Source organism: Cyprinus carpio, chromosome A5 (genome assembly GCF_018340385.1).
Source record: "Cyprinus carpio isolate SPL01 chromosome A5, ASM1834038v1, whole genome shotgun sequence".
NCBI classification, from domain to species: domain Eukaryota; kingdom Metazoa; phylum Chordata; class Actinopteri; order Cypriniformes; family Cyprinidae; genus Cyprinus; species Cyprinus carpio.
The window spans coordinates 17,690,811-17,705,667 of NC_056576.1; the positions used below are offsets into that span (position 1 = coordinate 17,690,811).

The window sequence follows — 14,857 nt, forward strand, 5'->3', positions numbered from 1 at the left end:
TGACAAATTGGACAAACCGGAATAGGTAGGTATAGTTTGAGACAGCGCCATTGGTTTGGGATTACTCACCACTGACTGGACGAGACATCTGTCAATCAAAGTATACAGAAAGAACCAGCCGAAAAACAGCAGAGTCGTGGTAGAAAGTTCGGAGATAGTCTTAAAGTATCTTGGTTTAAATGTATTGTATGAATTGCGCTTTCACTGGAACAAAACATACGGAATGTCTAGTTACACTTTGTGCAAATTACCTGCCTTATTGGCATTTTGGCATTGGTATTTTATCAGCCCCAGTGGTGCAGATGGTTAAGTGTCTGCTCTAAGCATTTTGACGCGATCAACCCGGGTTCAATCCCACACTTTGGCCGAACTTTTTTTTCTTCTCCCTTTTCAAATCTCGTATCACATTGTAAAGGCATTTATTTTCAATAAAAATTAAGGAAATTATCAAAAAGGTGAGAATAAAGTATAGGGTAGGTTTAGGGTATGTGTAGGTGTAGGGAGGGCTTTATTGTACCAATAAGGTGGCATCCATTTAAAAATTTAAATTAAAATTATAATTATATAATACATTATTATTGCATACTGTTTTATAATGTACTGCAATACTGAAGTGCAGATAACTGCCACTATTTGCAACAAGTAGTATACACAGCAGAAAATCCTGCTATTTTGACACAGTGTAAAAAGGTATTTGCACTTAGTGTAAATAACATATTGCTAAAAATATTGCTATTTTCACTTAGTGTAAATAAAATCCATTGCTAACACGAAATTTGAAAAGGGAGAAAAAAAGTTCGGCAAAAGGTGGGATCAAACCCAGGTCGATCGCGTCTAAAAGCTAACAGCAGCCACTTAACCATCTGCACCACTGTAGCTGACAAAATACTGATGCCAAAATGCCAATAAGGCAGGTAATATGCACAAAGTGTAACTAGACATTCCGTATGTTTTATTCTATAGTAAGCACAATTCATACAATATATTTAAACTGAGCTACTTTAAGACCATCTCCAAACTTTCTACCACGACTCTGCTGTTTTTCGGCTGGTTATTTCTTTATACTTTGATTGACAGATGTCTCGTCCAGTCAGTGGTGAGTAATCCCAAACCAATGGCGCTGTCTCAAACTATACCTACATCTCTTGTTGTTTTGTTTTCAAATTTGTCATTGTGTTTTCTGATTTGTTATAATGTTTTCTGAATTGTTGTTGTGTTTTCTAAATTGTTAATTTGTTTTTTAGATTTGCATTTGCGTTTGTAATTTGTTATTTTGTTTTCATAATTGTAATCTGTTTTGCCCTTTACGGCCACCGTAAAAAATGCCTAGATACCATAAAAATGTTTTAAGATTCTAAATCCTGCAGTTGCTGACTCCAGTTTGGTTTGAAGGAAGTTACATCTGAAATGCTTTCGTAATGAGTTTGCATACATGACACAAGGCACTAATGCTTATATGGAGACTTCAAAGAGTGTAGTCTAGTGGTTGTAAAACACACACACACACACACACACATTGGTATACTGTAGGTGGTTTACAGTGACTCTCCATAGGCGTAATGGTTTTTATACTGTACAAACTGTATTTTCTGTCAACATACTCCAATCCTACACCAAAATCTACCCCTCACAGAAAAAAAAAAAAAAAAAAAAAAAAAAGCACCATTTAGTATGTTTTAAAACCTTTTGAATTACGAGGACACAGGAAGTGTCCTCATAAACCACCTTCACATTGTAATACCTATGTCCTCATAAAGCACCCAAACCGGTACTTACATACATACTGTATATTACAGTGCCATGATATATAATCATTCATTTACATCCTCCTTTGTGCTGTGTTGTGTTTAAGAGACCTTGGTAACACCATGTGTGGTGCTAAAAAGTCTGTCCTGAAGTTTCAGCCATCCTCCACCTTTGATCAATGGCTATGTTTGGATATTCAATAACTCCCAATTTTTGCGGAAGGCTGATTTTGCTGAAGCCACCAGAAACATTGCCCTGTGTTATCCTTGGCTACTTGTTCAAGCCAAACCCGACCCAACTTGAGTATATCAACTCTAGAAACAGGCACGGAGCCCACACAGAGCCTGCTGGGAAATCAACACTCTCTCCACATACTCGAATTTGTACAAATTACAGCAGCACTATGCTACATAATCTGCTATTTTATCCCTGAGTTCTCTCACTTAGTGATCGTAATTAGGCTGCCTTTGGAAATTGTTCCAAAAATGAATAAGATTTCAGAATGCTCAATGTTGAGTAAACGCACAATAAAAGTGAGTTAAAGGAGTAGTTCTCTTCCAGGCAGGTCTGATTTGATAAAGAAGATACTGTAAACAGAAATGATAGCCAAACTGGTGCTGTTGTGCAAAAGTGTCTCAAAATTGAAGACACAGGAGGGTCAAAGCATAACTTTCTTGTTTCATGACAAGCAAAAAGTCCCATAATGAAATTGTTTGCATGACATTTCTCTGTCACGTGCAACACATCAACACAGTCCTCTTATATCAACTACTTGAATTGTTGCTACCACACACTGTGTATAACAGCAGGGTTTTTAAAACCTTTCTTTTTTTTCGCCTGCATGGACTACCATTCAAAAGTTTGAGGCCAGTAAGATTTTTTTTAATATTGTGAAATTTAAAAAAAAGTTTATTATTTGAATATATATTTCAGAATGTAACTTATTCCTGTGATGACAAAATTGTGGCGGCGGCAGCCATTACTCCAGTCTTCAGTGTCACATGATCCTTCACAAATCATTCTAATATGCTGATTTGGTGCTCAAGAAACATTTTTGATTATCATCAGGCTGAAACCACTTTTATGTAATCTGTAGAATACATTTTTTCAGGATTAACATATTTATCCGAACACATTTAAACTATTTCAAAGATTTTATTTTTATTTTATTTATTTTTTTACTACAGTTAAAAGAAAGAAAGAAAGAAAGAAAGAAAGAAAGAAAGAAAGAAAGAAAGAAAAAGAAAGAAAGAAAAAGAAAGAAAGAAGCACACATTGAAATGAATGTCTATAATGTGCATTTAATCAGAGGAGGAATTTTCATAGATGATATACTGAATGAAGAAGCTGAATCCCACAGGCTATGATCCATTTAAGCAGACCTCAACTAAAGCAATCAACACCTCTCCCTCTTTCTGAGATGTTAATCTTCTCCAATTCCCCTGAGCTATGTCCTCTGTTAATGACCTCACTTCTTGTCTGTGTTCATCACATCATATAGCACTGCACATCAATTACACCTGTGTCTATGTGTTTGACTGTGAGACAGAGAGAGAGAGTGACACACAGTCCCAGAGAGAGTGAACATACGGACCGGCACCAAACACACAACATGTGTTCAAGTGAACGACTCCTGAAATATTCATGCCTCAGCTTTCCCTGATGAAGTCTTCGCTCTGAATTAGCATGTTAGACAGATCAGGACGTCCCTTCTTAATAGGGTGATTTTCATGTTAAGGACAGATTCCCGACAGAGTGACAAAGACTAGACATTTACATTTGCATTTAGTCATCTAGCAGATGCCGATTCAGAGCCATTTACAAATGAGAAACAAAGTAGACAAGATAATAGAGCACGAAAGCACTTCAAGCTTTTCTCCTGCATGCTTTAGCTCAGGAAAAAAGGGGCTGCATGCTCTGTTCCAGCCACAAATAAAGCAAACATTATCTTCATGCTGAAATAATCTACATTAAAGCTCTTATGCAGGTCAATGGAATGCTTAATTTTGATCCTCACAGTTTAGCAGCAAATATTTGTTCTTTACTTCATTCCAATCAGCCCCTTGGCTTCATAACATTTTTTTTTTTAAAGAATTACTATCATTAATATTTAGCATTTATTAATTTCTGTGTAATTTCATTACTTCACCAAAATAATTTAATTACTATTAAACTATTTGTGTAAAACATTTTTATTGTGGAAAAAATGACTTGGTACATGTTTTATTGAAGAGGGTTTCTTTGTAGTTTGCCCTTTGCAAGTTGCTCTGGCCTGAAGATATTCCCCTGGAGCTCTTGAACATACTTCCTCATAATGGTATTTCTGAGATGGCTTGAGGCATGTCACACACTTCACCTGTCCTTCCAGGTGACTACTGTGAGAACTTTCCGACTGCTTTATGTGACCTCCAATGGTGTTTTTCTGAAGGAATTTTTTAAGAAAACATGAGCAGCTGTGTAATGTGTTTCAAGCGACTGATTCACTGCCTGTAAATGTCATTCTGGATTCCCTCTCATTTAGAGTGCAATGTTCCTCTGTCACGCACCGCTATTTGCCTTCTATTTAAAATTCATGCTGTCTTGAAACTGTCAGAAAAGCTCCCAGGTAGATGAGTGTACGCACTCACACGCCTCTGTCATCTTTCTCATTTTTTCCTTGAGGGATGGAAGATGATATAATGATAGATTACATCCCGTCACAGTTCTGACAGAGAATGACAAACACTGCACCTTCACCTCTTCCTTACTAGCTTTCTTTAACCCGTCTGTCAGAGCGTGGTGACCCTCTATATTTGGTCTTTGTCATGCAGGAGCCCACTAGTTCTTCAATTTTATATTCCACTGCTATAGTTAGCTTCACAGTGGGTTTGCTGTTTTCCATGCTGTGTTTTTAGCAACAGGAACGAGAGAGACTAACTGCACTGGCTTAATATATACAGAAGGTTATTTGTATATACCATACCATACCCACAAATATTGAAAACCATCTTGGAGACCATGGAAAAGTCCTTTTCTGGAATATTTCTTTGGGTTTTACACAAACTTTGCATTATGTTTGCAGTGGAAGAAATGGTTTCAGTGATTGTGGCACAATGATTCATTGTTGGGATTCAGTGTAGCTACTTGTTTATGGCAAGCAGACTTATCATGTGAGATGCACACTATACTAATAGTAGACACAGAAGATAGAGGAGAATGTTGCATGTAAAATGTTGCCTATAGAATGGTAAGAAAGTGATGAAAAAAACATGCTTCTTAAATGAGAAATCATTTTAGGATCGCTAAATACAGTCATTTAGATTAGTTGTCATTATCTGAAATGACTCTTTCTGTTACCCTATATGATTTTATAGGATCGAACCATATTCAACTGTACATCAGTATTTCCTGCATTGCTATTTTGATTCATGAACTAATGAGTCGGTTCTTTTTAGTGATTCAAAATCAAACGGCATGAACAGTGTAGCCCAGGTTATGAACAAAAATGACTCATTGGAGCCGATACTTTTAATGAATTGTTCTAAAAAGGCATGTCTCTGGAGTTGGATTGAATCAATCTGACAGATCTTTCACTGAACTGCAAGTTATCATCATTTTGTGGGTATTTTTGTAATAAATAAAGTAAAGTTTGTTTTCTATAAAGAAATACTTTTAGGCAGCAAGGGCACATCAAACTGATCAAAAGTGACAAGTTCAGGCTTTTCAAATCTATTTCAAATAAATACTGTTCTTTTAAAATTTCAATTGATGAAAGAATCCTGAAACTCAGCTTTGCCATCACAGGAAAAAAAAATACATTTTTGAAATATATTTAAATAGAAAACAGATATTTTGTAAAAAAATATTTCACAATATTACTGTATTTCTGATCAACCAAATGCAACCTTATTGAGCATTAGAGACTTTCTTCAAAAACATTTAAAAAATCGTACTAACTTCAAACGGTGTATCTGTATATTAATAAAATGTATATTTATTTTTTTGGAAACTGCTGTTCAACAAGAAAAGAAAACATTAAAAAAAAAAAACATTTTAAATAAATGCGCTTCTCGTGGTTCAATAAGGTAGAATTTCTGAAGAAACTGTCTGCACTTCCTGTATCTTCATGACACTCTCAGTGCTTTCTACATACTTCATGTTCTAGGATCAACCCTATTTAGGTCTAATTGTTAGCAACATACCAAACCTCTGATCTAAAAGCAAATTCTTTTAAATGTTCAAATGACTAAAGGAACAACCAGATTTTTCCCACAGTGCCTGAGATACCACACACCTGAAACATCTTAGTTTCGAAGTTGCGGCTGATGCTTGACAGCAGGACTCTGTAATGAAATAGCAGAGATGCCAGTTTGCATTCCGCTACCTGTGACTCGCTATAAATGGAAGAAACCCAACCTGCTTCTGCTTATGAAAATTACAGCCCGATGAAAATTACAAAGTGTAATTATCCGCTTTAAATCACATCATAGAAAAACAACAGTCATGGTAGAGGGGCCGATAGTCGCCGGTTGTGTTTGAAACATTATGCTGGTAATAGGCTCATTAGGCAATTTTACACTTCTAGACAACACATATTCGGGCTGTGTCAAAATGAATGAAGCATCTAGAGCTCCTACTCAGCCTTCCTCAAACAGCCAATGGCGATTTGAGCCAGTGTGGGCGAGTGTGATTTAACGGGCAGAAGTGGGTCATGTGTGGTGGGCTATAGCTGTGGATGACTAAACTAATGACATCACACTGCATTTAATTGCTTGGACATCTTTCATTCGCAGCGTTCAAAAAACGCCTCAACTTTGTGACTCAGCCTTCAATCGCAGTCGAAGTAGGAGTGAGTGATGTAGTAAGTGTAGGAGTAGCCTCAGAAAATAATGAGACACCTAGAATCAAGACATACACCTTTAAAATCAATATCAATCAATGGTCATTTTCAGGTCCTTTTAATTTAACAGATCATATTAAATCTTATTCAGTTAATTATGAGTTTGAGTTTCTGTGTAGGCTGAATCGAAGGATAATAATTCCTTTGATCAAAGACCAAAGCTTTATTAGAGACATGTTACTATGACAACAGAGAACTATACCTGAACTGCACAATGCACTTAGTGACTCAGTCTACAAGAATTACCAGCGCATTAAGCAGCATTGTCCCGCCGTCAAGGAGAAACACGCTCGGCCATGAAGCCTTCACCTGTGTGGCAGTAATGATTTCTGGTCTACTCTAATAATTTATTTTGGACTGCAGTCAGACGGTGTGTGAGTGGATGTTTGGTCACAGAAAAATCATGACTAGACAGTCTAAGCAGAATCAGCCAAGAGGACACACACAGAAACACATCACCTCAGGGTGGAATCAACACAAATTCCACTCCACTGCTGAATGCACAGAAAGAGTTGTGACTTTCTGAGAGAAAAGCAGTCAGGGCCACCCGTTCATTTAGAAAGTGCTATAAAGCCTTTTGCATGCAAATTGCTGGTATTGAGATGGAAAGCATTATACAACAGGTTAATAAGGGGAAGGCTGAGCTCAGTGAAGACATCATATTTAGCTGGGAAGTGTCAGGGACACCCCTGATTAAAAAAGCCATTTGTGTCATGAATGCAGCATTACTTGAGAATTGTATAATGTGAAATTGCATCTATAGAGACAAAGCAATAGGAGCTTGATTATTTGCTGCAAAACTGAACTGACTTGTAACAAATAGTTTTTAGGAGAGATTATGCTATGGACATGACAGAGTAACACTTTATTTTTAGGACCAGTTCTCACTATTTACTAGCTGCTTATTGGCTTGCATATTACTAACATACTTGCTGTATATTAGTACTTATAAAGCACATATTAATGCCTTATTCACCATGGCCATATTTTAGATCCCTTAATCCACCCATACATAAACTTAACAACTACCTTACAAACATAAGCAGCAAATAGCAGTTTATTGAGGGAAAACTCTTAATTAATAGTGAATATGTGTTCCCTATTATAAAGTGTTACCCATATGTCTTATGAGCACTAGATAGATAGATAGATAGATAGATAGATAGATAGATAGATAGATAGATAGATAGATAGATAGATAGATAGATAGATGGATGGATGGGATTCTGAGAGAGTAAAATGCATGTCAAACACACAGTTGTTCATGTGTGTTATATCAGTGTGTCTTTGTGTGAATGTAGGCCTATTTGTTTTCGTATGTAAGATACTAAACTCTTTAGCTGACAGTCAAGTCCATTATCTGACCTTGGAGGACACACTCTCTCTGTTCTCCTACTGCTCTTCTATAAGGAATCTCTTCACTGAGCCAGTGGAGTGTGTTCATCATACTAAATCATCATACTTCTCTTATCGGCTCTCTCCAGCTTTGCAAAATGTTTTCATAACTTCTTGATCTCATAATCTTATAGCCAGGCAGTTAGGGTTATCTAATAGACAGACCTTGGCCTTTAAATGGGATGTTCAACCAATATAAATAGACAGTGAGAAAAGGGCCCAGCTGTTAAGTACGGCAGTGTTTGGGGTGTTTATAGTGACACTTCACTTGAGATGGTTACAATATGCAGAACGTTCAGTTTCTTTGTTTTTTCATTTGGGGATATGTCACACCATCATTACTTCCCATTCAGTTTCAGACTAAATTATTTGTGCCACGATGACAAGTGCAGTATGTCATGCTTTGACGTGTGAAGATGATCTTTCACCTGCCAAGAGACATTAGTGACATTCTTTCTTGATTTGATTGAATTGCTGATGTGTTAACCGATGCCAGGTAATGGTCATGGGGATATCAATGTAAAATATTTGAGATGAAAAACAAATCCTTGGTTAAGAGGCTGTGTGCTGGTAAAGAAGGAAATCAAAGGTTACCTAAGGAATGTGCATTCTCTCTACCATTGAACTAGAGTTTTGTTTTTGTATATTTTTCACTGGACAGTGACTGAGTCAGGTGCATGAAGGTATGCAGGTACTGAATTTCTAACGAAAATGGGCTGGCCACTCTTAGTCAGCAGTTTCCAGTTTGTCATACTTATTCCAGGAAATGTAGTTTGCTACCATCTTTATTGACCGTTGAAGTTCCTGAACCGTGTCATGAAATAATTAATTCATGCAAATAAATTGAGATATAAAATATTGTTCAAAACTTTTAATTTCTTTCAAAATAAAAAAAAAAACGTACCTAATCTCAAATTTTTTAACGGTAGTGTACATTAATGTAATGTGAAGCATTTTTAGTTGTAATTTTACAAAAGGGATAGTTCACCCAAAAATGAAAATTCCGTCATTAATTACTCGCCCTCATGTTGTTCCAAACCCATAAGACCTCAATATCAGAACACAAATTAAAATATTTTTGATGCATTCTGACAGCTTTCTCCCCCTCCCATAGACAGCAAGGAAACGGTAAAATAACGTAGTAAGGAGATCGGTAAAATAATCCATGTGCCATCAGGGATTAAACTGTAATTTTACGAAGCTACGAGAATACTTTTTATGTGCAAAAGAAAAAAAAAAGACTTCATTCAACAATTCATCACCCTAGCGCCATTTTGGAGAGTATCCACTAAATGCAAACAGCGTATGTTGTTCTGTGTCAGCCGCACCACACGGAAACGTTGTTTTTGTTCAAATCAAAGCACAAACAACGTAGTAAGCGTTGTGGCACAGCTGACACGCTAGGGTGACAAATTGTTGAATAAAGTCGTAATTGTTTTTTTCTTTTGCGCACAAAAAGTATTCTTATAGCTTTGTAAAATTATGGTTAAACCCCTGATGTCACATGGATTATTTTATCGATCTCCTTACTACGTTTCTGGACGTTGATCGTGTAAAGAACCTTGCTGTCTATGGGAGGGTCAGAGAGCTGTCAGAATGCATCAAAAATATCTTAATTTGTGTTCGGATAATGCATGGAGGTGTTATGGGTTTGGAATGACATGAGGGTGAGCTATCCCTTTAACTGTAAACTATTTGCTCTAATACATTTAAAAGCACAGAACTGTCGGATACAGTAAATTTTGCATGTCCTATCCATTCATTCTTCAGCGTGCTCAGACAAATGACAGTCTATGGACTTTGCAGGTGCAGAGAGACAGATGCTGAGGAATTGACATTAAACAGGAAACTGTCTGACATCTGTGTATATTTGTGCATGTGGATGTTTGAATACCTGCATGTGTCTTTTCTCATTGTATGTTCACAATCTATACAGGTCTCAATAGAATACGAGAGGATGTTGAGTTGTTTGAGAGTGAAAAGAGTGCAATGAATCAAGCCAAAACAAACAGATGAAAGTATAGTGGAAGCCGAACAAAGAGATTCAAAGCTCAGCTTTTCATGAAGGATATAATAACACAGTAAACAGAGGTCACCTCATATTTACTGTGTGTTAAGACAAATGGTCCTAAAACTCAGCATTACAGCAATGAAATGTAATACATCACATCAGGGAGAAGAGGATAGGTAGTTTATATTAGTTGCTGCTCTAAAAGTAGAAAATAGGCCTGTCTTTAAAACAGAAAATGCTCTGATGTCATAACTAACAGCTGATACTCCTGGAGTTAAATGGTCACTAACTTTAATAACTGTTTAGCCACTGGAAAGATGCATGCAAAAATACACCATCTACTATCACTTCTCATACACTCCTGTCAATGTTTAGTGCTAGCAGCAAGGAAAACGGATGCGTCACAGCTGCGATGATGGAAAGATTTCAAGTGACTATTACTCTGTTCTGTTGAAAACAGTGCAAAAAGGCTGATGACAACTACTCAGCCATTAGCTCAGGGGCAGCCTGTCCGCGAATTAGCTGCCCACAATCCATCCCTCCACTTCCTCATACACAGAGAAAGAATGTTCCATAAAGATTTTTTTTCCATCCCCCAGTAGAAATGTGCTTGAGCGAAGTGGACTTTAATAGAGATGTTCTTAAAACATGACTAAATGGACTTCAAACAGCTGAGGCACTTATCACGATAAGGGTGAAGTGGTGACAGTTTTTGATTCAGTTAGATGTCACAAGGCCGTAGCATTCAGAGTTTTCCTTTCACTTTATGGTGGCATTCACAAAGCTACAGATTTTTTATTTTTATTTTAAATGAACATGCACCATGTTTTATAAGACAGCTGGAAAAGGGAATAACATTTAGCACTTTATGAAAAATAACAAAAAGCACTTTCATGTGGTTTACAGCATGCAGTATCATTTTGAAATTGACTGTTGTTTTTTTGTACGCCCATGCTAACTGCACTTTTTATGTGAAAGTGGTTAGAAACAAAAATGTGTGTCTGTGTTGGTTTGTGGGAGGGAGAGCAGGAACAGTTTGTGGATAAGTGCTGGGATAATGAAGCTGACCTGTCCCAGGTCATTTTTAGATACAAAAATTGCAAATTAGTAATTAGCAAAAATGCTACAAGGTAAAAAAAAAAAAAAAAAAAAAAAAAAGATAAAAATGCTAGCATGCTAACAGTACACCAATTAGAGTTATGACTGTTTAGGTCCAGTATAGGATATAGATGCTTATAGTAAAGGTTTTCCGGTCTCCATAATAACAATGAGAATGCAGAAAAAAATTATTTGTAAATCAAAACCTAGCTCCTCAAACAATTTCAAGACAAAATGCTCTGACTGATGATGTATCATAAAACTATGCAAGGCACTAATTTTTCTAAATCTGCTTCGGAACAATATCTATTGTGCAGAATGTTATTGCAACTGACAACTTTAAAGAACACAGTGACTAAGCTTGACACCCAAAAACACATTCACATCACACAAACACCTGTTGCATACCACTGCTGAAGAGAACAAAAGTATGAAAGTATGCAAAATATTCCAGTTTCAGTTGGTGTGGAATTACCACAACAGTTCCTCTTAAAATTATGTAACATTTTAAAGTAAAACCTGATACGTCACTTTTAAATCTCTATGAATGTTTTTAAGAAAATGTCATCATATTATGCAAGTTTGCGTCCAAGGATGTTTAGCATATCAGAATGTCAACTGATATATCTGATGGAAATGCTCATTTATTCCTAAACTTTTGAAAGTGTCAACACAATATTTTTTTCATGCATAAAAGTTGATACTTCAGGTGTTGTGAATAGTTTGAAAACACTTATTGTGAACTGCTTACAGGCCATTCCTGAAGTGTTTGTCAGATTTTTTGTTTTTGATGGATGTATCTGTGCGTCTACCCAGAGACTCCATCTTTGGATTTTTCTCCCATAACCTTCATGCTCATGCATACCTTCGTCAGAATTCCCCCTCAATGAAGGGCTTAGCTGACGCTTTCGCCACAATACAAACACACAGGGCTGCCTACCCGCTGAACATCACCAGCATTCCTCTCATTTACTTCACTGCAAACCATTTCAAAGAAACTATTTCAGGCTTCAGTATAGTCTTGGTGGGTGTGTTTGATTTATGTGTGTGAGCATGCATATGTTTCTTGGCCTATTATGTGTAAGTTGATGAGTAAAGCTAAAGCGCTGCCAGGGTTCTGGGGTGAACCCTTGCCATTGTATTGCCCGCAATGTGAAAGTGGTGGTAAATGGTGTTAGGTTGTTACGCTTTTCACTACTCACTATTAGCTCTCAGCTGCCCTTATGTCTTTCAACAGATCTGAGAGGGAGGAGAGGAGCACTGCTGATGAAAGGGAAGATCAACTCAACACTTTCCAGCTGAATAATGTTAGTAGAGAGAGTGTGTGGACATTTACATGGTGTGTAGGCAAACATTATGCACAGAAACACACTTCTTTGAAGAAACACAGTTGCACTTTTACAATCTTCCACACATAGTATAAATGTCCTCTGGAGGTTTTAAATTGAATCCAGATGTTTATTTATATTCCGAATTTTCATCAGTTTGGTGCACAAAAGCTGTGTTGGAGAAGCTATTTTGAAGCCAGTCAACATTTTAAGTACTGTAGTTAATTTGAAACAGATTTGTTTTCTATTTCTAATTAACTAGAATCTTTTGATTCCTTTCACCAAAATAACTCTGAATGCAATTAGAGTAATTGCCACTAAATGCAAATTAAAACTATAAATGCTCAAATTGTGAAAATGTAATGAAAACAATGACGAACAGCAACATTTACCCATTTCACTATAGAAAGATATAAAATGTAATGCAAGGACTTGAAATGACGCAGTGAATTGTTTCTTCAGACAGATTCTTTTGAATGAACTGTCTGAACAAATGGATTTACTAAAATGAATTATGTGAAGCAGGAAGCTGTTCCTTTGAACAGTTTTTATTTTTTTAACATGAATGAATGAACTGTTCGAACTAAATGATTACTAAAAAGAAAAATGTGAAGCATTGTTTTCTTTGGATAGGTTCTTTTAAATCAACTGTCCGAACAAAGTGTTTTACTAAAATGAATCGTGAGTTGGTTCTTTGGACAGTTTTTTTTTTTTTTTTTTTAAATGTGTGTGTGTGTGTGTGTGTTATAATGTGTGTTTTTTATTTTGTCCTCTTGCATTATCAGCACACGTTTTTCCTGTAACACTGAAGCTTTTTTTGTGAAAAGAGCTGAGCCACTGTCACCCTGTAAGAAAATGTTGTCAAACTGTCAAACTGGGTGCATCACTAATCTTAGTCAGTTACTGTATTTCCCAATACTGTACAGGAAATATTTTCTGACACTGAAATTCCTTCACTATGGACATTTAAGATAAGAGAAGTCAGCCGTACTTGAGAAATTGAGCTTTAACTGTATTTTTACAGTACTGGCCTTGGTTAGAAACCATAATTGAGCGGAGAAAAGATAATATCCTGCAATTTTCTTGCTTACGGCTGGTTAGACTCTATGTTATAGCTGGGAGCTGGTGTGTGAGAAGCGTGGGATATGGGCATTTTTAAAGTGGGTGTGGAGTTTTCCTCTCCAGCCCAGAGCTGTACATCTAATGATAGGCCAGTGTTCAAATGACAGAGTGTGTAAATGTGTGTGTCTATGCTGAGGTCCTTGCCAAAGCTGTTTAAACCAATGTGACAAATTTACTCACATTTTGGTAAGTGCAAACTCACACAAACCTCCACATACACATATAATATATCAAAGGATCACACCCATGTTCTCTCTCTCTGAATGTACTGTAATAAACGGTTTGACCTTGAGAGACGGAGCTGTATTGTGTGTGGATGGGTGCTTCAGTCCACAGGGGACAGAGAATAGACCCTCGCCTTGTATTGATTTGTGCATGTCTTCATCATACAAGAAGATACTCAAGGTTTGTGTTATGCCTAATCTAATTCTAATGTCATTTTGGGTCATTGTCAAAAATGCTTCGTTGTGTTGCCAAGTGAGAGAGCTTCAGGACAGATATGATTGGGTCTAATGTTTTTGTCTTTTTCTTTGACTTTTTAAATGAAAGAGAGGGTGCCTTTGTGAATCTAATATGAGGTGGGCCACTCACTAGCTTTGGGGTTAATGCTTGATGTGATTGGCTGCAGGGTTTTGATTGGCATGAAGCTCTGCGAGAGAGTGCTGAGGATCAGGGTGGGGTTTAAGGGGGATCAGTGAAACCCCTGTTCTCTTTGAGACATGGCCTAAAAAATTTTGTCTTATGCACACACACTTTTTATTACTTTTTATAAAAATATAAATATATAAAATACATAGTAAAGAAAAATGAGCTTAATTCTCAATAAAATGATGCATGTCAAAATGTTATTTAGTTGAAATATGACCTCGACATTTCTTTGTGAGTTTCACCCATCAGGCTGATCTCAAGCAGATTCAAGCTGCAAGACCTACATATCTATTCATAGCATGTGCAGAGATGTGGATTTGCTGTATTGATTGCTCATTACCCAGTGTCAGAGCCAAGCTGATGGAGAGAGAAATTGTTTTTTATTTTTTTTCTCTCCGTTTTCACAATGACACGGCTGTAGATCATTACATCTCTGTACCATTGACTGTGGGATTGATGAGCAGGTGCTGTGCTTTCCCTCTTTCATTTACATCCCTCTCGCTTAGTCTACGTCCATCTCATTCAGACAGCTGTTTCTTTCCTGCTGTGGAATCCATTTATGAATATTTTTTATACGCCTGTCAAATTGACAGTACAGTAAAAACAGCTACAAAGCAATGTCTTGTGAAA

General features: G+C 36.8%; 1 protein-coding gene across 2 annotated transcripts in view; it reads right to left on the minus strand.

Moving 5' to 3' along the window:
- Positions 1-14,857, minus strand: part of LOC109079871 (protein spinster homolog 2-like) — a 68,812-nt gene that overhangs the window by 29,412 nt on the left and 24,543 nt on the right. The gene's annotated exons all lie outside the window — the stretch shown is intronic.